The 26,759-nt window shown below is 44.9% G+C and overlaps 1 protein-coding gene across 1 annotated transcript in view; it reads right to left on the bottom strand.

Moving 5' to 3' along the window:
- The window catches only part of TRPC5 (transient receptor potential cation channel subfamily C member 5), a 157,631-nt gene extending 135,175 nt beyond the window's left edge, over positions 1 to 22,456 (bottom strand). The window contains exon 1 of the mRNA XM_075940904.1: positions 21,992 to 22,456. The gene's annotated coding sequence lies outside the window, so the exon portion shown is untranslated. The remainder of the gene's footprint in view (positions 1 to 21,991) is intronic.
- Positions 22,457 to 26,759: the final 4,303 nt, after the last annotated feature.

The raw sequence follows: 26,759 nt of genomic DNA, 5'->3' as shown, positions 1-26,759 counted from the left end.
ACAAAGCACAAAAGGAAAAGATGCAAACACTAAATCACCAATTCAGGGGAACCCAGATAATACCTTAGACTATGTCTACACTGCCAGTTTTTTTTTCTGCAGAAGATATGCAGATCACACTCTCATTTGCATATCTTGCTGATCCTTTTGGCAGAAGAGGTTTTGCTAATAAAAAGCCCCATTTAGACGGGGCCATTTGTCGGGAAAAAGCCCGTTTTCACAAGATCCTGTAAACCTCATTTTTTGAGGAATAAGGGATCTTGCAAAAAAGGGTTTTTTTCCGATAAATGACCCCGAATACAAGGGGCTTTTTATCGGCAAAACCTCTTATGCAAAAAGGATCAGCAGAAGATATGCAAATGAGAGCACAATTTGCATATCTTCTGCCGAAGAAAAAAAAATGGCAGTGTAGACATAGCCTCAGAGTCCCTCAAATGATTCTGTGTACAAAGATGCTTTGGGTGATTCAGCATTGCTTCAAGACCAAACAAGAAAATGGGTCCATATCTAAATTGCCAGAACTATATAACAATAACAATTGTTATTATATTATAACAATATAAGAAGAGGCAGGGGAGATATCATCCAGCAAACGGTGTTGGTGAGGGAACTTCCTAAAGCACTCAGGCAAGGTATCTGTTAATTCTGTTAAAGGCTAATGAAAAAAGCTGCACAGAGGAAGCCTTTTCCTGTGCACAAGAAGTCTTAGTGGCCCTATAAAACCCTGAAACTATGCTATCTGTTCTTATGTCCCTTTTACTGGCATGTATCTATTAACTCTTTACATACAGACAGACACAGCACACTCTCATAACATCTTCTATTAAGAACATTGCGTATTTTTGATTAACTATGTGGTCTTTCAAGTTAGGGCAACTTTTAGAACATAAGAATGGCCATACTGGGTCATATCAAAGGTCCATCTAGCCCAATATCCTATCTTCTGACAGTGGCCAGTGCCAGGTGCCCCAGAGGGAATGAACAAAACAAGCAGTCATCAAGTGTTCCATCCCCTGTCACTCATTCCCAACTTCTGGCAAACAGAGGCTAGGGACACCATCCCTGTCCATCCTGGTTAATAGCCATTGATGGACCTATCCTCCATGAACTTGTCTAATTGTTTTTTTTAAAACCTGTTATAGTCTTGGACGTCACAACATCCTCTGGCAAGGAGTTCCACAGGCTGGCTGAGTGTTGTATGAAAAAATACTTCCTTTTGTTTCTTTTAAACCTGCAGTCTATTAATTTCTTCTATTTCATACAATTTTATTATGATCCTTCCTTCTCTTGAGAAGATTTCTGGGGTGCTATATTCTCTGGGATCATGTTCAGCAACATCTTATAGTCAGCCGTAGGAGAATTCCCCTCATTGTCATCAGTCTCCCTAGCATCCATATTCCTGTGAGGGACTCATCATTTGGGTCATCCTTTGAAGACAGTTGTTCCTGTAGCAGTTCTTAGGAAATAACAGATGTGGCAATAGAGTTGTCATTTTACTTTTACCATGTATAATGTTGCTGCTGCTTTTTGCCTCTGGCGTAGCACCATTTAGTGAGATAAAACCATTGTTTAATTTATTCCGTCACTTTTATACTATTGGCTTCAAAACTTGGGGTTTTTTTTTACTGTATTCAGTGTATTGTTAGTTATTTCTTCTGAGGTGTTTCCTAGGAGCCTCATTCATGGACCAGAACCCCACTTTGCTAGTTGCTCTACAAACACATAACAAAAATATGACCCCTTTCCCCAAAGACCTTCTAATCCAAGTAAGTGAGGCCACTTTGACTCCCACATGGTTGTTCAGCCATATATGGTTTGTCCAGGGAGGTCCTGAAGAAGCTCCAGTTTTCACATATGTCCCCAGGCATTTGTATCACCACAGGCACTGCAATGTTTCTTAGTCATTGCCAAAGTGACTCAGGGCCTCTGATGATGAGCTACAACAAAGAATTAAAAGAGTAAAGAACTAGCCTGCTTCCGATACCATCTTAGGAGCTGGTGTAATCAGTTGCTGTTTACAGTAATACATTGTATTTGCTTTGAACTGTACATAATGATCAGTGGGTCACGAAAGCATCCAGTGTGAAGAGAGCACCCGGAGTGGGGACACCTTAGCCCCTGCCCTGAGGCTATGTCTAGACTGCAGGCTTCTTTCGAAAGAGGCTCTTTCGAAAGTATCTTTCGAAAGAGCCTCTTTCGAAAGATCGCGTCTAGACTGCAGGCGGATCTTTCGAAAGAGCAATCCGCTTTTTCGAAAGAGAGCACCCAGCGAGTCTGGATGCTCTCTTTCGAGGAAGCCCTATTTACATTGAAGAACGCCTTCTTTCGAAAGAGGAACTTTCGAAAGAAGGCGTTCTTCCTCGTGAAACGAGGTTTACCGCCATCGAAAGAAAAGCCACGTTCTTTCGAAATTATTTCGAAAGAACGCGGCTTGAGTCTGGACGCAGGGGAAGTTTTTTCGGGAAAAGACTACTTTTCCCGAAAAAACCCCTGAGTCTGGACACAGCCTAAGTGACTACAAGCTCAGAGATTAAGCCCCAGAAAACCTGGGCCCTGCCTTGTTGGGATTTTGAGAACTCTGCTTCTCAGGAGAGTGGAAGGGGAGCCCTCAGGGTCAGGGAGGCCTTTGGGTAAAAGAAGTGGGAGTGGGGATTCAGATCCTTTCGCTGGTCCATTTCACTGGGGTAGTACAGAAGCCAGGAAAGTTCCCCACAATAGCAGGACCATTCCCCCCGCTTACATAAGGAAGGGATAGTGTTCAGTTGTAATAAAAATAAAAGGGATTCTTTACTGAAACCACTGGACACAGCCGGGAGCAGATAATTCTCCCTCACTTGCTAACTGAACACTGTTTGTGCTGCACAGTGGTACTATACAAGGTCCCCCTAAATCCTGATCTGGACTAACCAGTCACAGAAAGGTCTGCTAATGAGAGCTGTGTGAACAGCTGAGTGTGTAGTGCATTGACAATTCCAAACAAGCAAGGAGGAAAAAAAATTGTTTGGGGTCAACCCTAAAATGAAAATGGTTGGTTCATCAAAGTTAAAAAAAATCATTTTGGATAAACAAAATATAATCTGGGATGATAGACAATGTTTCTGTTTCAATTTTGAGCTTTTCTATTTTTATTTTTTTCAAGGGAAGGAAATTTCAAAATGAAAAGTAATTTTTTCTTGCTAAAATGTCAATTGACTATTTTGATTTTTTTCTGATTTTTTTTAAAACAAAACAATCAAGCAAATTCCACACATTCACGAAATGCTTCAGAGTAGTTGGCTTGAATCTGTGTTTTTACCTGACAAAAGGTTTGGCTGAAAATTTCACCTAGTTGTACAGTTAACTGCACTACAAATACATGATAAGCTGATTTAATGTGATTAGCTGTCAGGTTTTCCTCTAGGTAGCCAGTTGAGGACAGGTCTGATCAAACTGTGCAAATAATGATGGCAAGCATTCATGCAAAGATCAGCCATTTCCCAAACATTCATGTGAATAGACATGGGCAGACTGCAGAGCCATTTGGAATTTAAACTAATATTTGCAAACATCTTTTTCTGCGTTATATCCCAAACTCCAGTGACAGCTTCCAAACAGTCTTCAAATTCTCATCTGGAAGAGGATATTTTCTACATTAATTGTTCACGTATTGTAGATTCTGTTTAGGACCAACATTGTCTTGACAATGGCAACCAATCCATATAGACTTCAGCAGAAAAGCAACAGGACAGCCACAACTCAAGATAAAAAAAAATACTGAACTTAAATGAGACCACAACAGGACCATTTACACGCTGGTTAATTTAGAGGCAAACTGGTGCTTACTCTTAAGTCACAATATTTTTAAATCACCTTTTTTTTTATTGCAGACTTTTTTTTCTGCATTGTCGAGCTGCCTACACCTTTTTCATTTTAAAGAAAATGGAACGCTAAAGCTTGATTCTGATTTCATTTTAACCAATTTTCTACTGATGTCACGCCACTGGAGTCACTCTAGATTTACACCATTGTCTCTGAGGCCTGCAGGAATGCCTTTTCTCGCCAACTGCCGAAGATTAGCCTTCACATTACAGATGATCCACTTGAGAGTGCTTCCTACCTGCTTAATGGGCGGTCGGAATGAAGGCACACCACACTGCTCTGCCTCCTGCTCCCAACTGTCAACTGCAGTCTAACACTGGGTGTATGTTAAATGCTCTAGTCTAAACAGTTCCTGACTACATCTGTCACATGGGTAAGCCTGTTGTGATGGTTTTTGTTGTTAATCTCTGTGTGCCGTTAATGGGTTGGGTTTTTTTTCCCCCTGCAGCCTTCTGGAATTTGAATTCTCCTCTAACATGGAGTCTGATTCCTTGTTTATTGCTAGCAAATGCACACTGTGTATTTTGGGGCTATGATTAAAATGGGAATTCATCCATCACAAATTCTGTGTAAGCTTCCTTCATGCTTTGCTTTGAATTCATAAAGGGAAGAAAACAATACTCTTGAGCGATAGAGAACTGGGAAGCAGGAGATGTGGATCCTAGTTCTGGCTCTACCATAGACTTTCCGCATGAACATGCCCAAGTTGCTTAAGCTTTTTATACCTTTGTTTCCTGATCTGTAAAATGGAGTTGAAAATGCAGTTTTACCCAAGAGGACTCTTAAAGGTTTAATTAACTTATACAAATTTGTCAAGCCCTTTGTGATCCTCAGTAGAAAGTGCACAGAAGGCCTGATTCTGACTGACTCCAACTTTATATTTGTATCACTGGTCTTTTAGAATATGTCTAGACTGCAGGCTTTTTTTGACAGAGGCTTTGTCGACAGATACTGTTGACAAAGCCTCTGTCGAAAAAGAGCGTCTAGAATACAGCCCGTTCTGTCGACAAAGCAAGCTGCTTTTTCAACAGTCTAGACACTTTCTTTTGAAAAAGCACAGTGTGGATGCAATAGCGCCTTTTTTCGACATAACTCTGTTGAAAAAAGGCGTTATTCCTCGTAGAATGAGGTTTACCGCCGTCGACAAAACTGCCGCATGCTGTCTACTTACTGTCGACAGAACTCGGTAGTAGAGTAGATGCAGGTATAGCTTTGTCAACAGAAGCCCACTTTTGTCAACAAAACCCCGTAGTCTAGACACGTCCTTAAACTTTAGTCTGAAGGCCCTTGATGGACTGAGTCTAACCTTCAAACCTCACTTCCTACCAATACCTAGTCAAGGTTAACTTAATCCAACCACTGTACAACTAGTTACTTGTATCATCATGTGCAAACATCTATAGTGCCATAATGCTAACAGTGAAGCAGATTTAAGGAACAGAAGGAAGCTGCATAGACTCCCACCAAGGCTGTATGTAGCTTAATTTCAAAGCTCTATTAATTTTCTAAAATACAATAATAATATCTTATACTTACAGAGCATCTTTCACCCAGAAGAATCTCAGAGAGTTTTAGATCCATGGGGAATCATTTTGTTTACCAATAAAAGGAAATCAACTTGGAGCCAGAAAGCATCAGCAGCTGAAAATTATGCAGCAACTCTCCACAAGCAATTAATACAGGAAGCAAAGAATTTTGCATAGAATGTCATCTTCAAAGGGACTTTTGATAAGCAGAATGTAGGAGGTTGTCCAACCTAACACCCACTTATTTTTACAAAAAACACAGTAAAATGTTTGACACCAAGTTTTATTTTCCACCTGGAAATTAGTGCCTACAGCAACCCTCTGTCCTCTAACACCATACTGGGGCATTGCTTCAGATCAACAACAAGACTACATCTCCTGCTAGATCAACAATTCCACTTTGCAGCCTGGATTTTCCTTCACGTGGCACAAAGAAATAAACACCAAATAGCCCACCCCAAACAGTTTGTTAGCCATCCACAGGTGAAATGTGTTTGAACAAATACTTCAGAATAAAGGAGACAGTTGTAAAATCAGGCTAGTTTCCATTTCCTACTGGACTGGGGTCCGTAATATAAACACCATCTGGCTTGTGTTGGGAGGCTAAGAGCTGAATGGGGCATCAACACTGAATTACTTTCTCAGATCTATGGGTGGAGTCCTTCAGACAGGGCCAGATTAAGGGGGGGCTACCCGGGCAGTTGCCTGGGGTGCCAACCTATGGGGGGCGCCTGATTGAAGTGGTAAGGGGTGCTGTGCGCACAGGGACACGGCCAGGCATACGCTGCGCGCCCGGGCGCGTGGTGCCCCTTACCACTTCAATAAGGCACCCCACATAGGTTGGCGCCCGGGGGCAGGGCTGCACATGTGCCACTCATCCAGGGGTGCGGCACCCCTTACCATGTCAATCAGACACCACGCGCCCGGGGGCGGGGCCGCGCGTGCGCCCGCTGCCCAGGGTGCAAGTATGGCTTGGTCCAGCACTGCCTTCAGAGGAGAAGGACTGTGGCATTGTGGGGCTATGTCTATACTCCAGGCTTTTGCCAGCAGAGAATATGCTAATGAAGCACTCATTAGCATTTGTCTTGCCATCATTTGCATATTCTCTGCTAATGCTTTTTGCGCAAGAGGTTTCTGTGCAAAAACAAGCAGTGCAGATGTGTCTGTTTTGCACAAAAAAAAATCCAAGGATCTTGGGCAAATAGGGTTGCCAGATGGTTTAGCAAAAAAAAAAAAAAAAAAAAGGAAGACCAAAGTTGTTAAGCAAACACAAACAAAAAAGGCCCCGTGCTCCTCACTTCCGCGCCAGACACAGCAGGGGGAAATTGTCCCTGCCAGGTTTCCGTCTGAAGGAAACAGGAAATACCGGACATTTCATATGTCCGGCATTTTCTTTTTTTTTTTTACCGAACAGGGGACCGGAATAATGGACAGTTCGGGCGAAAACCAGACACCTGGCAACCCTATGCTCAAAAGGGGTTTTTTGTGCAAAATGGACCCATCTACACTGCTTGTTTTTGCGCAAAAACCTTTTGCGCAAAAAGCATTGGCAGAGAATATGCAAATGATGGCACAACAAATGCTAATGAGTGCTTCATTAGCATACTCTCTGCCAGCAAAAGCCTGCAGTGTAGACACAACCTTGAGGGAAAGGAGAATCTTGCCTATCTGTACCTAATCTCTGGACAAACAGAGGAATTCAGTCTCTAGGGCTGCTAAATACCTTTCATCAGCACTAAATGAAATAACTATTTAAAAAAGACTGTCAAAGTGCTCTGGCATGAAAAGGTCTGTGCAGCAGGATTGCTGGACCTGCAGATGCTGTGGGTATGTGGCAGTGCCTGAACTGGCTGCTTTATTCTTTCTCCCCTTAGTCAGTCAAAGTGCAAATCTACACACACGGTCTCCACTCACTTTTATCCTGCAGCCTATAAATATGCACTGACTGTGCTGGAGTGAACCTGAACACTCATCCTGGAAGGAAAAGAAGGCTGCTTGCAGAGATGCTGTTACTTACACATCATCTGCTAACACTCTACACATGCACACATAGTCCTGGGTCACTGAAAGATGCTTATCATCTGAAAGATTGGGGGAAAATATATTTCTAGCCACACAGCTGCTAGTGCATAAAATTACCAAGCCCTGTTCTGCCCTACAGGGGCCTGTGTCATGGCTGGGGATCCTGTTAGAAAGATTTGGCAGGAGAGGCGTGTCAAAGAGGATCTTTTCCTCCCTCACTTCATTTGACTACTGCAAAAGGGACAAAGAAGAGTTCAAACTGGAGACAGGGTACTGACACTTGAGCAATTACAGCAGAACTACCCCACAGTCACTCTGAATATTTGCACACCGCTATTTTGGTGGCACCGCTAGCTACTCAAACCATAACAAAGTGAAAATAAATCATGGAGACTTTAGTAAGAAAGACAATCTAGACAAAGGAACATTCTGTATTCTATACCTGGAGCCAAATTCTCACCCCTTGTCTGAGATATGATCCAATACTCATGGAAGTGAATGGGCATTTTTCCATTGACTTCAATGAACTTTGGATTGGGCCCAAGTTTCACTTGTGCCATCAGAACAATACAAAGGGATCTTAAATCTGCCTAAATAGCTGCTGAGAATTCCCTCAGCAGTTTGACCTGTTGCCAGACCCAGGATCAATAGCAGAAGATAGACAGCTTAGAGCTGCATTTGCCTTCCACTCTGTAGCTGAGGCCGGAGCCCCAGATTTCTAGCTCTTTAACCCAGGGACCAAGTAGGATGAGGAGCTCGAACAAGTGTGACTAAGATACAGGAAATACAGCTCTTTTGTCAAACAGATGTTGGTGTAAATCTGCCTGGCTCCATTAGTGTAAATCTGCCTACTCTGTGCCATTTGTATATAAACCAGTTTTCTATTGCTGCCTTCCAGAAAGAACAAGAAGATACAAAGGACAATTAGAACACATCCTTAACATGCATGCGGCTGCTGTGATTCCCACAGAGCTGTCGTGCCATGAAGACTCCAAGAAAGGAGTCATCCAGCTAAATGAGGACAAATGAGAGCAGGGGGATGGAATGGAGGATAGGAATCGTTGCTTCCAGTCCCCACTTGCGATGCAGCAAAGGGATCTTTAACATCCAGCAAAGCACGTTCATACCCAGCAAAGGCCACGGATTATTGTGGTGACTTATTTCTGCACATTTTGGATCAGGCCCTTCATCTCCGGCTTTGTGCAGCCTAGAGCACCTCTTCTCAGCCAGACAGCCACAGCACAGGAAAGGCAGATCTAGTAGCAAACAGCGGAAAGCATGTTGCACCGCCCCACGTCACCACTGCCAGACAGACTAACTGAACCGGTGCTGATTTTTCAAATCCATGAATAGACCATAAAATAAGTTATAGTGGCTATTTCCAGTCTGATGCAACCATTCCGCCCTGCGGTGAGCAGATCTGCTCAGCTCCTCTTCCTGCATCTGCCTGGAGGAGCTGCAGCGAGACAGGAAGCCACGATTCCCTACTAATCCTTCCCCACATTGGTGAGTATCAACTTTTCCTTCCCTCCCTGATCCCAGGTCATCTAGAGCTGCAGGAGGTGGCCCTGTATCTTCCTGGTCCCTGATCGTTGCTGTGTTAGCCTCAGGAAGTGAACGTCATTGCCATTGAAATGTGTAGACCCAGGAAGGGCTCATGAAGTTTTGTTGGTGCCTTGCCCTGAAAACTGGGGACGGCCCATGTGACTTGTTGTTCAGCCCAGTCACAGAAAATGACTGGGTCCCAGTAGGTGAAGATGGTGAACACGTCCCTAGCAGGAATTGTGAACTGACTGTGAGTGCAGTTTTTAGATAAAATTCAGATCTGCTAGTACCAGCTGCTTCTATAATGAAAGCTGCACCCACCCTCTCCTTAACATTGGACCTTGTCATTTTACAAGACAAATTCTAAGGGTATGTCCACACAGCAAAAAAAAACCAAAACCGTAGCAGCAAGTGTCAGTGCACAGGTTAACTAAGAGGGGCCCACGACACTCAGGCTTCAGAGCTAAAAATAGCAGTGTAAATGTACAAGCCAGGACTGCAAACCCCTTCCAGCCTCACCAGGCATCAGAGCCCCATGTCCAGCCTGAGCATCTACACTGTCATTTTTAGCCCCACAACCTGAGTCCACATCAGTTGACCCAGATTCTGCTACTGCTCTCTGGTTGTGGGGTGGAAATACCCACAAAGGCTAAAGATTCACAATAAGAGCAGTGGGATACCTTTTGCAAAGTACCTATGTACATCACCAGCCAACCAGACTGATGATTTCCGGGTGCAAGCTAACGTCTTTTGCAGCTATCGTTGCCAGTGATGCTTTGTACCATGGACTGCACTATTCTTCTACTGATTTGTGTTGAACAGCAACTTTGTCAAGTTCCCGTCAGCAGCTAAGAAAACAAAAAGCTAATGGCTTTTATTTGTTTGTTTGTTTATTGTTTTTTTTATTTATCCCTTGTTTTATTTATTTCCTAAGATAACCGTTTTGCCATATTGCCGGAACTTTTGTCTGCCTTGGCAGAGCCATTATAAAGCTCTTTAATTAATATATATTGATATTGTTGAAAGGTCACGCTAATTGCTGCTGCCTTGCATTGTGTTGGCTTAGCTTTATACCTCATGTTTGAAACCTTGATATTGAAGTTCCAGCACATATTTTTCAGAGACATGATAAAATGTCAATTTTTGCTCCTCTATCACTGAATCTCTCACTGTTGAGTACCAGATAGTCCCAGATTTAGAGCGAGGGAAAAACAGTATACTGACCCATCCACGCTGCAACCCCGTTGACATCAATATAGTTGCCTGTGTGTAAGTCAACCCTGTATTTGATTCAGAATGCACAGAATTTGGCCCAAGTTACAAACAAAATAATAACACTTCTTTAGTCATTGGGAGATTTCAAAATATTTTATAAACCTAAATGCGTTCAATCTCTCAGGGTATGTCTAAACTACATGGCTCTGTTGACGGAGCCATATAGATTTGTTTGTTCAGCAAAGGGAAATGAAGGCGCGATTTAAATAATCGCGGCTTCATTTAAATTTAAATGGCTGCTGCGCTGAGCGGACAAACAGCTGATCAGCTGTTTGTCGGCTCAGCGCGCTAGTCTGGATGCTCCCACGCTGACATGAAAGCCCTTTATCGACGTCTCCGGTAAACCTCATCCTACGAGGCATAACTGGGAGGTTGATAAAGGGCTTTCAGGTCGGCACGGGAGCACCCAGACTAGTGCGCTGAGCCGACAAACAGCTGTTCAGCTGTTTGTCGGCTCAGCGTGGCAGCCATTTAAATTTAAATGAAGCCCCGATTATTAAAATCGCGGCTTCATTTCTCTTTGCCGATCAGCCTAATCTAATGGCTCCATCGATGGAGCCATGTAGTTTAGACACACCCTCAGTGTGTAGCTGCTAGGTGACTGGCATAAAGCAAGGTGGTGGTCTCAATCCAGTTTTTAATGGACATGGGTTCACAACGCAAAAGGATTAATTGGCAAGAATTAACACTTCTTCATAGCATATGCATGTGTGCTTCAGATGGGGCAGGACCAGGATTCATCACCAAACTTGGTGTGTTGGTTACATCATTAACCACTCCTGCCAGAGATGGCTACTGATGGGGATTCTGATAGGAACAGTATTTTGCTCTGAGAAACAGCCAACATCCCAATTGTAGAAAGGATCCCTCCAGCTCAGTCTTATTTATAGAGCAGTCTATAAAACCATTAATATATTACCTGTCATACACTAGCTCTTTGGATTCCCACAGTACTTCAGTCTCCCAGGTTCTCAGCTCTGGCACTTTCATCAGTATTGAATTTTTTTGCAAAACAACCAAAATAGTCTCCTAGAAGGTGGTGTTAATACTCCACAGCTCTGCTCACCAGAGAAATTACATGACTCTTCCATAAGGACAGGTCTGCAGAAGGGCACAAATAGCCTCCAAATATTTTTTTTTCATGTCCTACTGACCTATACTACAGACATATGGCCACCACAGGGAATCTATTTTTGCCTGGTGGTTAGACAGAGGACCTTGCACAGAGAGCCAAAGGACCTATAAATAATGCCTCCTCCCTTCTCTCATCTCAGCTAACTTACAGCCAACTCACTCTTGCATGGCCACATGGAGGCTATTTTCCAACATTATTTCAGTCAGCCATGGGTTCATAGTGACTTCAGAGACAGTGATTTGTTTATTTCTGGCCGGGGATACCTTCCCTAATCAGACTTTGTGCCTAGAGATAATGTGGTTGCCAATTGCCTATATTTATACTGATGTCTTTGACAGGAGGTGCACCTACTCACCAGCTAACCAGCCTGTTTGATGAAGTTACAAAGGGAGCCACTGGAAAACTACAGGAAATAAATGTAAAAGTGAAGCTTTTGAGAGTGTTACATACCAGTCCTCCCATTTCCTTGCCATGAATTCTAAATAAAACCATCATGCTGTGCATATCTCTACACACACACACATACATGCAAATCCTTGCACATTATCCCTACAGTCCAGATAAGAACAAAATATATCTAAAAAGATGCTGTTGGTCACTTTAGGGTGATCTCAGGACCACTAGAAGCCTGCCAGTAAGCACACCTGCCCTACCAATCTGCAAAATACAGATTTCAACATATTTTCAAATATCCATTAAAGCTTTTGATCAGTGGTGCACATTGTATGATCTACGCAATCATTTTAGACCCCAACTTTGAGCACCCTTAAGTCCTTTCTAATCTAAAGAGCATTGCGGTGGGGCAGTCGCCCCACAAAGGTAACAGCAGAGTTAAAGCAGCCCTCAGAGAGGCTGTGCAGAATCCCAGCCAATGGGAATAGTGTGTACTGAGAGAGCCAGTAGGAAAGAGGCTTGTAAAGAAGGCAGGGAGGGCCAAGCAGGTCCATTTAAAAAAGGTTGCTCAGGAGAACATAGGCAATCTCTCCTGGGAGTGCAAGGGAGAAGGACAGGCCGTCAGGGGAGGAATACCTTTGACAGAATGATGCTGGGAAGGGTCAGGAAGCAACCAGGAGCCTGACTAGGTGCCTGATTGAGGCCCTGAAATGAAGGGCAAAGGAGGTATTGGGGTTATGGGAAAGGATCCCAGGGAAACAGGCAGCAGAAGTTGGAGGAGGAGTTGTCTGTGGGTGCCGGCTAATGCATTCCTGGGTCAAGACCGAGCATAGTGGGCAGGCCTGGAGTCTCTAGACTGGAGACTGCAGTTGTCCCAGAGGCAAATATCTGGACTGAAGATGGTCAGTCCACTGGAAGGGGAGAGAGAAAACTGAGTGGTGTACAGCCAGAGGGCTATTCCCAGAAGAGGATACCAAGGTCTGGGGAGCAATGTGGGTCCAAACAGTAAAGATAGCAGTGACAGCAGGTGTAACACCACTAGCTGATGGTGGATTGGAGGGGTCAAGAGCTAATTCCCAGAACCACCAGCAGGAGGTGTCAGAGTAGTGAGTCCTGCCCTGTTACAAGCAGGACAGTGGCTCAGATGGCTCTGCCCCGACAATGGCTCAGTGGGCTCCTCATACAACCACACACAAAGGGGAGTCTCTGTGTGCTGACACACAAATGTGGGATTCAAGGTTGATGCAGGGGGAGGAGTGGATACTGGGTGGAACAGGAGCAGGAGGAGCGAATGGACCATACTGGTGTTGGGGGGCAATGAACATCATCTCCTTTCCTCCTGCAACCACACAGAGATTCCCCAGAAAAGACAATAAAGTCTGAGGCTCTACTATGTTTGCCCTCTGGATCCTGCAGCCATGAGATTCGCCTTTAGTGACCTCCAATGTAGCACTGTCAGGGATCAGGATGAATGGAGCCAGAGCAGGTGTGGAAACACAGCCTCTAGGTGGGCAGCCCTGGCCTCTCAGTTACCTTCAGATCTGCCTGGATCCACAAAGTTTGAGTATGGACCCTGTGGTTTTTCTAACTCTAAGGAGGGTAATCCTTGCACTCCCAGGCTGTGTCTATATTGGTGCAATCGTGCGCCAAAGCGGCCGCTTTTGCACAAAAGTATGATTCCTGTCTACACTGGCGGGGAGTTCTTGCGCAAGAACACTGACGTTCTAATGTGTGAAATCAGTGTTTCTTGTGCAAGAACTATGATGTTCCTGCTCGGAAATAAGCCCTCTTACGCAAGAGGCCAGTGTAGACAGGCAACATGAATTTCTTGTGCAAGAAAGTGCGATGGCTAAAATGGCACGGATGATCTTGTGCAAAGGCACATGCCAGTGTAGACGCTCTCTTGCGCACATACTTTATTAAAGAGTATTTGCGCAAGATGGCGCCAAAGTAGACACAGCCCCAGAGGTTATGTGGTAGTTCTTGCTGAGAGGATTCACATGGAAATTTCACCTGTGTCAGGGCTGTTCCCCACTCTGGCACGCTTAGTGCAAAAGGTGGGGGGTCCTGCAAAAATCTTAAATACCTTGCCACTATAGGCTCTGCTTAAAAAAAAAAATCCCCCGAGTCACAGATTTACTGAACTTGGAGGTGGGGGGGGGGGGGTAGCTACCACCACCAAGTGAAACAAAGTAAACCCCTTTCTTCTTGAACCCAGGAAGAAGCACTTGGACTTCTTCCAGAGATGTAACCCCAAGCTAATTTACCACAAGTGAGCTTGAAAAACAAAGGAAAAACAAAATGAAGTCTCTGGTAAATGACTGCTTATCTTAGGCAGGCACACGCACACACACACACAGAGCCCCTGTTCCTTTCCAGGACACAAAGAATCAAATCATCTCCTTAAAAAGTGATTTTTAGTAACAAAACAAAAGATATACTTGATAAACCATAATTGATTGCTAGGTGTTATATAGCAACTAAGTAAAACAAATTAAAACAGAAAATATTTTGGAGCAACTCTTAGGTAGTGAATGAGGAAGGAGAAGCATAGAATCACACAGAGCAGTTCAAACCAAATCACAAAAATAAAGAAAAATGCCCTAATCATGACTTAATACATGTTTCCCTTTATTTACTCATAATCCCTTCCTGGTTCAGTCTACTTCCATGCCCCAAATTCCCTGGAGGCATGGTAGTCCTGCCTGGGTTTAAATCATTCTGTCCCTCAACTCCTGGCTTAACTTCTCCACACAAAGAAAGCAGGCAAGGTATCTTATACAATTAAAATTTCAGCACTTTATCCCTATTGGTTCTTCTGGCTCCCCGCCAACACCCTTGCTAGCTATCTGTGTTTAACCCCTTAGTCACCAGGTGCTGGCCAGCACTCCTCCGATCCATCACAACCTGCTTCTTCCAACCCACACTTCACCAAGCTTTGCCTGAAGGCTTTACAAGGAAGGAGGTGATTTGGGTCTAGAATTGTGCCCCTACGTTTAAAACACTTCATGGCCTTGCCCCAGCCAACCCCATTCATCTTTTCCCTCTCCACTACCCTCTATTAACCTAACATGGTCCTCTCTTTTATTCCCTCAATGTAATCGCTACTCTCCTGGTGCGAGAGCTTTCTTCAACCTGCTCTTCCTATTCTGAGGAACCTTCAGGTCTCTAGCTACATATATTTTCAAATCTCATCTTCTGCCAGGGACCAACTCTGTGACCCCTTATTTATATGAGCAATCCTTACAGGGGAAGTCCCAGTGATTTCAATAGGGCTGCTCTACTGAGTAAAGACTAGTCATGTGAATAAGGATTGAGCCCACAGTAGGTGAATTGCCTAACAGAGCACAGAATTTTTGTTGCAGATAGGACAGTTTCATTAAAGTGACCATTTTCCTGCATCTAGCTTGATCTTTTGAGGCGATGAGGTGGCTGAAGACAGTCTGATGAGGAACTGTCATCCTAACAATTCATCTATCTAAGGTACCTGCCACTGTGTTATCTAAGCACTCTGCTCTTGTTTCCATCCAGAAATGTGTTACATTGCTGAGAATTTCATTGACTGAAACTTTCTAATATTCCATCATACATTCTAGTCACCAGAATTAACTGCAGCTACAGGCCAAGTGACAGAAAGGCACCTCCCCTTCATAATGTAGGGCAAAGGCAAATGGGAAAGCTCTGAGAAACTGAAGGAGAGATTAGAATTATTTCACCCACTGCACCAAAAAATACAGCCAGCACAGCTTAGCATGATAGAGGTTGCTCCCTAATTGGAGCTTCAGGCACTAGTGCAATGCAAATTCTTATTAATAACAATTGAAAATGAACAAAGTCACAAGACCAAAGTGAGTTTGGAAGTGATGAGAAAGCTCCTTGAAACATTGAACTCTGCCCATAATATAATAATTAGCTCTTATATCTCATGCCCACATAAAGGTTTTTCACCCCTAGGGATCTCAAGAGCTTTACAGAAGATGAATGTGGACACAGGAAATGACTGCTGGGATGACTAACCCATCTATGAAATGCAGACACATTCATAAGTCTCTTGCCGGTTTCTAGCAAGATCACTGATCGTTCCATATTTGATGTTTACAGAGTTTTATTAGGAACGCTTAATGGAATGACGTCATTGCACCTGCCACGTTTAACCCATGATTGCCCATGACAGAGGGTTAAATAGTCCCCTCATTTAATGAATAATTCAACAAATAAAGCAGTCGACAAATATTATTTCACCAGCTCCTTTCCTTTCCTGCAGAAAAAGAGAACTGTTTTGTGCTGCCAATGTGCCTGCATCATCTCTGTGTTTGAACTGAAGTATGAGGAAGAGAGAGAGACAGACATGGGAGACCCAGCAACAATCATATCTGATGATTTTGGGAACTGTTTTCAAACACTTAGGGGGAAAGATTGCACAAATAATACTGGATCTCTGTCCTAGTGAGACAGCTATAGAGACACCCATAATTGTTAGTAGCGCAGATTTGTCTGAAGAATCTTTTCTGACCAAACTTATTGCATGAACGTGGGCTTCTCTCCTGGCCATGAAGTTGTCAGTAAATATGCAAAAGTTGCTTTACTCTGAGGAAAGGCGTACAAGGAAAAACACAGGTTGAGGCCTACACAGGGACGGATTAAGTTTTTGTGGGCCAGGCTCCACGCACATTTGTGGGCCCCTATGGGGGCAATGGAATATGGCACAGGGAGCTCGGTCCTTGGAGCAAGGTGCAGAGCCGAAGCAACGGGGCACGGCACAGTGGGGGGCAGTCTTGCTCCACACAGCGCAAGGACACTGTTTATAAACCAGCAGTCACCAGGAGCACACTCGTCTGGCCAGCCCTGTGCTGCCAGCATACCCCTTCCTTGTGAGGGTGCGGCCATGCCACATCACACAACCTTCCTTCCTAACACCCCCTGACCCTCCATGCTTAGCACCCCCCACACATACACACAAATACACAGTACCCTGAACCCCATCACCCCTGCCCAGCAGCCTCCCACCTCAGTCCCATCACAACTGCTCAGTACTGCACAAAGACCCTACCACAGCCCAACCTGCACAGATCTTCCCCACCCCCACTGTCCTGCATCCTTCCTCACTGCCCTGCCACCAAAACTACAGCACCTCACACAGACTCCCCACTACCCAAAAATGCACAAACCTCCCCTACTGCCCACAGCATCCCACCTTTTCACATCCCAGCATCCCACACACAGACCCACTCCCCCATGCCTTGCCACCAGGCCCTGATGATCCAGTGCGGAGCATGTATCCCCTTCCCAAGAAGAGTCCAAGAGCAGAGAGCAGCCCTGCCCCCCAGAGCCCACCCAGCTGTATTCGCCAAGCACTGGTGCTCACAGTGGAGGAGATGTTTTTGCTGCTCCCTGCTGGGGCCAACAGGGAGAGCCGCTTCCCTGCCAGCTGCAGCAGCTTGGAGAGAGGCATCTCTCTCCACTGCATTCCTGAGCCCTTGCATGGGGCTTAAAGGGAGGCTGTGCAGCTTAGCAGGAACTTAGGTCAGGTGGTGGGGAGGAGCTGGCAAGCAGGGCTGGGGATCTGCGAATCCCTGGCCCACCAGGGGAGAGGAGCAAATAGAGGGAGAGAGAAGCAAAGGAGTGGAGAGGAACCAACTGCTCTGGACATAGCACAAGTGAGCCGGCTGGGCCAGGGCCCCTTTTGAGTATGGGCCTAGCGCCATCACACCAGTGGCACCATTGTAAATCTGGTACTGCCTATACATTACATACAAAGAACACATGCAGAATTACCTGGGTGTCTCCCAACTTCAGCTCATTTCATTCTTTCACAACCTCTCCTACACAATGCCACAAGAAACACTAGCGCTAGTGCAGCAGCCTTTGTCGAGAGACTCTTCATTGCTTTCCTGCAGCATTCAGTGTCTCTGTGGCACCACCGTGTAATATTGAACAACCCTCGGACACCTCACAACACCATTTCTTAAGCACATTGACAGTAGTGGTCTAAGCACTGAAGGGAAGCTACTGAAACAGGAATAGTAGCTCTCAATGTATCAAGCAAGAAGGGACGCACTGGGGAAAGTGCTGCTCCTGCAAGCCAAAGGAGGGAGCCCTGTGCACTCCCCACACAATTTAAACCCCAGTTACCAGTTCATTACTCCCTTAACCAGCAGTGGCAATTCCTCCTGGATCCTGTACAGCCTGAAGCCTGAAGGCTCAGAGAACCGATCTTATTCCTGCTGAAAAGGATAATAGAACTATAAAAGGGATAATACAATGAACTCACTTAGACTCGGGGGCTTAACTGTCCCATGTCTTAAACGTTGAACCTAATCAGTCAAGTATATTCAGCTGTATCCACTTGAAAGGGGAGGGCCCCCTATATCACAGTATCTGTGGCTGATGGAGGATCTCATGAGAGCCCTTGGTAGCCAGCAGTAATTAAAATAGACTATGGGTAGCTCTAATTTGTGCCAGGGACCAGCTTAGCATCCAGTTTAGGAAGCTTAAAGTCACTTTCTTGTCCCCTTGTCCTCCAGACTGTCATGGTCGAAGGGTTCGAGGTCCTTATGTACTTATTTGCAACAAGACAATATGAGAGTACTTGCCCACCAGCGTAACTGAGTAGACAGTTCTGATTTAGTAGTGTTGTGCCTTTATTTTGCACTCACTTTAAGCAGCTGCTCCTCACTGAAGAAGGTGAAAGGTAATGGAAAATCTTCCCCTGCATCTTTGGATGACTTGATTCCACTATATTTGATGAGTTCTGCTACAAATGTTTTGTCCTTGAACTTAGCTTTGTCTGATCTTTCATGTTCACCCTTTCTCTCTCTTGTCAGAAATGCTTTACATGTTTGTTTACTCTGAGCTACATTCAACTGAGTCATTCAACAGCCTTTCCTCACTAGCATATTACTTTGAATTCTGATGTGTGAGCCATCGGTAAGAGTATTATGTTGTGAATATGCTGACAATGAGCTAAATTCTGGATAGTATCTTGCTATCAGAATGCCTGATTGATATTAATGGGGAATGTTATTGAAAAATCAACAGCATAATAAGTCCCTTGGTTTCAGTTATCTTGGTTTTTATCTGGACTAAACATATAAATCAAAGGTGTTACTCTGGTTTTACACCAGTATAACTGTGAGCAGAGTTTGGCTCACCTTTGTGCAAATGATGCTACCATAGTTAAAACAATAATCCCAACAGTATTGTCCTAATTTTAGCTACACTTGGGTGGTGATTATCAAACTATTCAGTCTATTGTGAAGATAATTATTTGCACATTGTTTTTAGTAAACTTCCTCTTCTGAGATAAGTTATCAAGACCTGCAACCTTGAGAATCCAGGCCAATCATGTTGTGAGTAAAACCCCTTATTCAGTGAGATGACAATACTATAATTTTGCCTACTAAAAAAAATCCACATAATTAGGAGACATCAGTACTAATCATTTGAGGATGTTCTTTATGATTGCCTGAAAAATAAATCTTTGCAAGAAATGAAAGAATCCAAGGATTTTGTGTTACTCAGTATCTCTGAGATGCAATTGTGAGCAGAAACTAGTGTGGACATCTAATTTAAAACAAGAGAAGGTTAAGAAACTAATGAGGTATTTTAAATATCCAGTAAATAATTCAATAGATGAACAGTTTTAGATTGTAAATTAAATATACCCAAGAGAAAGGGAGACAAGAAATAGACAATAAAAAATAAATAATCTCTTGAGAAAGTAGCAAAATTTTAAGGAATTTTTATGAATGTTCTGTGTGTTTGCATGTCAAATCAAAGTCAATTGTAGGATACTTCACATTCGAGCCACTTCCCATCTAGTTCCTTTTCATAGTTTGAAGAAAGCTAACACCTGGGCCTTTTTTTTAAGTTTTTATCACTAAAAATGTTCCTGGTAACAATATCTCTAATTACACTGTCATTGTCTATGGAGGCTTACATTTCGGAGATAGCTTATTGATCTCAGCTATCTACATTTCAAAATTTTTAAAAATCAGATAAAATGATAAGTCATAACATGATAGAGAGGGGTATCTAAGAGGTTCACAATAAGCCAAGTTAATGCCAAGAGACATGTGCATGCTCCTGTGTATAGATACATTCAACATTTATGAGCTAGATGGTCTGAAATGCAAACGACCTGAACTTGATTCAGCTGATATTTATCCAGCAGTTCTACACTGGGAAGTTGGGAGTAAATATTCATGAAGTGAACAAATAACTACGTGTTTCTTGGTACCTGCTTGTGTCATTTTCTTCTTGTAAATGATGCCCAGTAATTCCTACTTGAGTTTAATATTCAGGAAAGTGGACTTTTCTGTCTATTTGCCAGCTGTATGAAAATATATTTGTCTACACATTCTTAATGAGTTAACAATGTGGGTCCCCCTTTAGCTCCCAAAAAGCATTTTGGGAATAATAACTATTTACATTGATGTAGCTTTTTCCTTCCCAGGACTGAAGTAAGGGACTAAGCATGATTATCCCTATTTCACAGAGATGGACAGCAAGGCACAGAGAGTCTGAATGACTTGCTGAAGGTCAGGCAGGAAGTCATTGACACATCTGGAAATAGAAACTCCTGACTTCTCCCCTTCACACACACCTTAGCCACATGACCCACCCGTCTTCCCAAATTCTTCCATTCTCTTCCATTTTACACACCATACAGGACCTTGCATTACGTAAGAGCGTTTGTTACAAAGGTTCCACTTAATGCAAAGCCTGCTTCAATTTGGGATTTGTCCAGCAGTAAGATTCCCATACAAAATAGTTGAATTATGCAATAGAAAAGTTGGGAGAAGGTGATCGAGTGAATTAAAAGTTCAAACACCCTTTGAAGCAGCTGTGAAAATGTAGGAGTTCATAGAAAATCATTGGAATGGATATATCAGAAGTGAGTGGTAATGTACGCAACAATTCTACAGAATCCTATGCATATTCCTGAGATAAAACAATATTATCAATGTTACTAATCATAACAGATAGCTACAATGGCAGTACATAAAAGCTCAGCTAAATAACAACTAGAATTAAATCATACCAATTAACTCCTGTGAGTTCTTGAGAAGCAGAAACTGGAGGAATGGTTCTTTGTTTTGTTGTGCTGGGAATCTGACTGATTGTTAGGCATTTGACAGTTTGTAATGTATGTAGTTTGGGGTTCATAGTGGAAAATTTATTTTTGAAGCTGTAATGGCAGAAAGCATCCTCATATGACATCACTATTAGCAATTCTGGTTTTAAAAGCTGGGGATCAGTGATATGACTCACCAGTGTGTCACAGAAATGACCCATCTAATAAGGTGAAATAAATTTATACCTGTACATACTATCGAAAGTAAAATCACATGAACACAGAAGAGACTATTATAAAATTCACTAGATAGATAGGTAGCTAGCTAGCTAGATTATAATTTAACACGGGACATAGCTATGCAATAATCTACTGCATGGACAGCTAAAATTAAACACTGGCCATTAGATTTAGAGTCTCTGCATCGCCATAAACTCTTGCACTGAAGCCAGTTAGTCTGCACTTTATTCCAAGTTTTGATAGCCTCCTGATCTGTACTCTGATCTGACCAGTTGGCAATCTGGCCGCTTCTGCAGTAATAAACTCCCCTCTGCAAAAATAAACAACCAACCAACCAAATAACTAAATGCAGCCCGTTGTTACCCTGATTCATTCGATTTTCTATCTGTATAGGGGAGAAATCCCTGAAGCAACTGGTCTAAACAAGCAGTCTCCTTTCTGCTTCCTACTAACGCGGCATATGCTTAATTGACAGGCCATTCGGAGAGGAGATGCTATCACTGGAAAGCCCTGGAAAGCATTTCAGGGACGGAAGGGGTCGTAAAAGCAGTTTTGGACCAGCCGCTGGAGGGGGAGGGAAAAGCAGGCAGCCCCGGCCGTTCTACCCTAAATGGCTTTCTCCAGAGCCTCCCGGGCAAGCGGGGATGAGATTTGTCTCCCTTCGCCACCGACACCCAGAGTTACGGGGCCGGGGGAACTGGCCGGGGAAAGGGGAGGCAGGAGGCGCGTTCGGATGAGCGCGGATGGAGGCTGCTGTCCAAAGCGAGCAAATCCGGCGTGTCAGACCTGAGCGCTGCCGCCCTGGCTTCCTCTCCCCCTGCCCTTCGGCCAGACCACAGCCCCCCTCCCCCGGCAGTCTTACACCGGCCCCTCCAATCTGTTGCTCCCCGGCTAGCGGCCAAGCAGGAGCCGGAGACTCACCTAAGAGGCGCTGCTCGGAGCTCTACAGGGGCAGGTCCCCGCGGTCCATTTCGGGCGGTCCATGGCGCTCATTTGTAATCCGCTCCGGGCCGGGCACGGCGGAGACGAGCCGCGGCAGGTGCGGGGCCCCCCATTCCCCGCTACTCCTGCCCGCGCTCCCCACCCCAGCGCCGGGCGTGTGCCGAGCCCAGCCAAGCGGCGCGGCCCCAGGGCGCCGGCGGGAGGGAAGGGGAAGCAGCCCCCAGCCTGGTCTGCGGTCTCGGCTCTCCCCGCGCCGCTCGGGCTGCGACCTCCCCTCCGAAAGAGACACCCCCAGCCCAGCTACACCGCGCTGCGCCCCGGCCAGAGAGCGGGCGGGAGCGAAACTGACCCAGTCTGCGCGCAGCCCAGCACACGCTCACAGCCAGGCAGGCTGCGGGCACCGACTCGCTGCCCCCGGCCCCTCTCCTGCTGCTCTGGGCTCCAGCCCCCTGCTCCTGCCGGTTCTGGAACATGCCATGGGGAGGGCTTTAAAATACCCCCCCGCCCCAATTCTCCTCTTCTGCCGTCTCGCTCAGCCTGGCCCCCCCGGGGCTGCGGTTGGGCTGCCGGGTCAGTCCGCCGAGTTCCCCTGCTCTCCTCCGACCGCTGGAGCAGCCTCTGGTCTCACACCTTGGAGCCGCCAAAGGATCACGCTGGGGCTTACCGAGGTTTGGCCCCTGGCCCTCCGCCCTGGGCCATCCAACCGGAGAGCGAGTCTGGCCGCTGCGCTTGCACCAAGAAACCGAATCAAATCCGATCCACACCTCCGTGGATCCCGGAGCGCAAACCCTGCGAAAACCTGGCGCTGGCACCTGCTGGCTCCACGCAGATTCTGCCTCCGAGGCCTCGCAATTCGCCTGCCTGACTAGAAGGGGGGGGGCGCCCCTACAGCTCCAAAAATGTCTGGAGCCAGGTGCCCGATGGCAGGGGAGCGCCGCAAAACCACAAGAGCTGTCAGTGGCTTAGTCCCCAAATGTCACGGCAGGATCAGCGAGCAAGCGGCGCTGCTCCTGCTGCATCAACATGTTCCGCACATCCTGGCACGGGAGAGCCACAATAACGCAGATCTGGTACCTGGGGCCACCTGGATCTTCGCAGCTTCAGACTCCCAAGCACAGAGACATCTCTCCTCCCCTGGGAACATCTGGACCCGGACCCAGTAGCACTAGAAAAACAGGCATTCGGGATATGGACGCTTCCAAATTGTAACCCCAATCCCAAATGGTAATCTGTCAATCGAGGGGGGGGGGGGGGAATACAGCAGCTCCTAGTATAGACCAAAATCTCCAGATCCTGCGCAGGAGCAACATAAATATCTGTACCTGGCACCTGACTGCATCCAATTAGGTTATTTTTCAATCCTCCCCCCCCCCCAAAAAAAATCCTACCAACAAAACCGAGAAGTGCAGCTGCTCCTCACGGTAACAGCACAACAAAGAAACTGGGAGCTTGCTGGTTCCGATCTTTCGTTGCCCCCAGCCCACCCCATTGAATAGTTAACATGAGCTGTTGTTACTACGAGACCAGAAAAATGCAGGCTCTTGTACATCTCAGCACAAGAACAATAACAAAAACATTAAAAAACCCATCATACACCATAACCAGCAACGGGTTCCGTTTTGGACATAGCTCTCTGAAACCTGCTGCAGAAACAGAGACATCAAGTGTAGCTGCTCCGCATCCACTACGAAAATCTTTTACCTGGTGCGTCCGGACACAGTAGCATCGGAAACTCCAGATACGAATCTCCCTCTATCAGCGTCTTGCTATTTTTCCGGTTAGATTCCCAACTGTGCACTGTCTAGGACAGAAAGCAAGTGTAACTATTCCTTGACATCAGATTGATCTGCGTCTAATACACTCTGTTTCAGGGAAGCCGCCACAAACCATATCTCGCATCTGGATCTTTCTACGGGAGGCCACCTTTCGACTCCAGGACTGACATTTGGCAGAGGAACTGCTCCGGCAGATGTGGGTGATCCCACTGTACGCGCTTTTGATCGATCGATTCTTGGTTGAGATTTTTCCAGGCCGCCTAAGGAATGTGGAATCCATTCAATTTACACACCTTTTGACAGATCTGTGTCTAAACCCCTTAGACCGCTTGCAAGATCCCAGCGCAGCTTGGGACCAGCGGGATCCAGCTTTTTGTCTTTAAGAAATCTTCCCTCTTCACCTGCTCCGAGGCAGTGTTTCCAGCCTGTTCCCCATGCTGCATCTGTCCTCAGTTCTTTGCCTTCCCCACTTTCCCCCAGTCACCTCCTACAGTTCATTCCCCTCCATTTTTCTTTGGAAATTCAGGATTGTATTTTATTCCGTCCCCCTCCCTCCCAAGCCGGTGGGCTCCCAGGGAGAGTGCTACAGTGTGGGAGGCTTGGCTAGTGAGCAAAAGGCGCCTGCCTCCAGGAGCAGAACAGCTGGTGGAGTAAGGCCAGAGGGGCGCCGGGGGAGCACGTGACGGAAGAGCAGCGTCACAGCTAGGGGAGCTGATGGCAAATGTACCCCTGGCACGCCCCAAATCCAGCCCGCCTGAGGCTGTGGACGGGGACTCAGCTTGTGGTGCTGTTGCTGTGGCCGGGTGGGAGTTGATGGTGCAAGGGGCCGGAGGGAAGAATGTTTAGGGGCTGTAGCCTAATACAAAGAAGTGTGTGTGTGTTGGGGGGAGGATTAGAGTCTATAATCACATTCATTTGCACCGCAAGAATCAATTGTGGGTTCCACCTTTGACCCCCTATGCAACAAGCATGGTTGGGATTGCCTCAGCTCTTAGATGCCTCCAGCCCCCTTTGAAGAAAGCAGCAGATGGATCCACATTTTGGGTCCACCTCCTCTGTTTCCCCCAGGACAAATCTCCTGGCATTCTGAGCTGGGCATAGAACCAGACCTCTTATAACTGTATCTAAAGCATTAAGGGTGGGGGAGGGCTGTTGCAGGTGCCATCAGCTTTATGATCAGCTTGTTTATTGCCTCTTTGTGTTGGGCTCAGAGCTCTTTTTAAGAGGTGTTTGTAATTGGCCTTATAAACTTGTCAGAATTTATCCTATCATATTTAATTATTGTTACCATGATACTCTACATAGTAATGTACCGTGTATTAAAAGATGAATAATAGATGCTAAGACCCTGCATTTTATAGTGCTTTTTACAGAAAAGCACTTTATCAAGAACCTGAATTACAGCCCATGTGCAGGGACCACTTTATCTGTCACTGAAATGCTTCCACCTATGAGATGAACTGCGACAGATGTTTCAATAGAATACAACAACATGACACAGTTTTAGGGTAGAGAAGGATGAGCTCCTGATTCAACTGAAACAGCATAGACCTGGGACTACGCATTCTAGAACTACCCAAATTACAATCTGGTCAAGACACCAGGATTAACAAATACTTTTATCCTTGGAAAAAAAATAACAATAATCCATCCAGTCTTTCCTCCCTCATGGTTCGGAGCCTGTTCTGCTCTACAGGGAAACTGGCTAATGCTGACTAGAGCTAAGTAAATCATAATAGCACATAATTTATTGAGAGTTTTTACCCTCTTTTCTGCACATGGACTGTCCAGAGGCAGCTCATTAATTTACTTATTACTCAGATTTACTCAGCCCATTTTTAGATTTATTTTTTAACATTGTGAATTAATTGTAATTTGCTTGCTGCCAATTTTGGATACTCCATATTTGAGGTTTGAGCTGTGTTGGTTAGTTGCAACTTGCCATATGAATGACACAATATTGTCCCTGTTTATAATGAGGAGGATGTCTTGAAGAAGCCACAGAGATACTTGTACAGAAACAATGTGTGCGTATGATTAGGTTGATATGTTAGGCAGAGGCAGACAGCTTCAACTTGGAGAGAAAAATGTTCTTTTTTTATCATTCTGCTGGAAGCATTTTAGTACCCTATAATAAATCTTAGGGCCACTCAAGTGATGTATTTGTTTAGGGGATTTTGTTCTGTACTGGTCTTTTCATGATTTTCTCTCTCTTTCTCTCCTGTTTCCAATAAAATATCTTTTCATTTAACATTGGGGTTTCAGAACTATTAGTGGACTAATTACTGACAAGTGTGTTGGAGAGAGACACCATATTCTAACCTTCTGGAGAGAAGGAGAGACGTAATAGTTTGATTACAAGGTCTTGTGCATAGAAAAGGCTGTCATCTCCATCCCAAAGAATGCTAGAGATAGGCTGGTGAGAGTCACTGCGAGCAGGGAGAGAAGTGAATAACCAAAAAGGGAGCCACATGTTATTATACAGGTATTTCCTTTAGTGGCTTTTGATCAACCCAGCCTCTATGTGCTGCAGTGTAATGATGTAGAGAACATCATTCAAGGAACCCAAACTGTAATGAAAGTGGAAAACACCAAGAGAGATTATCACATCCTCATAGCTTCATTTTTAAATTTATTTTTCAAAGCTCTTTTTTCTTACCTTATTGATGACAAAATGCTCTATTCATCTGCCCTGTGATGGGCAAAATCACAGTCTAAATATCTTTGGGGGGAGGGGGTGTAAAAAATCAGTTTAGGAACAGCAATTTTAAACCAAATTCCTGATAAAAATTACATATTCTCTTTGTGAACATTTCTCTGCAGTGATAGGCATGATGTACATTGAGATACAAAGGATAAGATTTACAGTACTTTGGCAGTATAACCAACATGCTCGTGTAAATGAGACTCAGGCCCCGCCTGTTTCTGTTTCACAAACACTTTACAGCACCTTATAATCCCAGAAATTTCTG

Source organism: Pelodiscus sinensis, chromosome 13 (assembly GCF_049634645.1).
Source record: "Pelodiscus sinensis isolate JC-2024 chromosome 13, ASM4963464v1, whole genome shotgun sequence".
In the NCBI taxonomy this organism is placed as follows: Eukaryota; Metazoa; Chordata; order Testudines; family Trionychidae; genus Pelodiscus; species Pelodiscus sinensis.
Note: the sequence above shows the minus strand (reverse complement) of the source record. Positions and strands in the feature narration are given on the sequence as shown.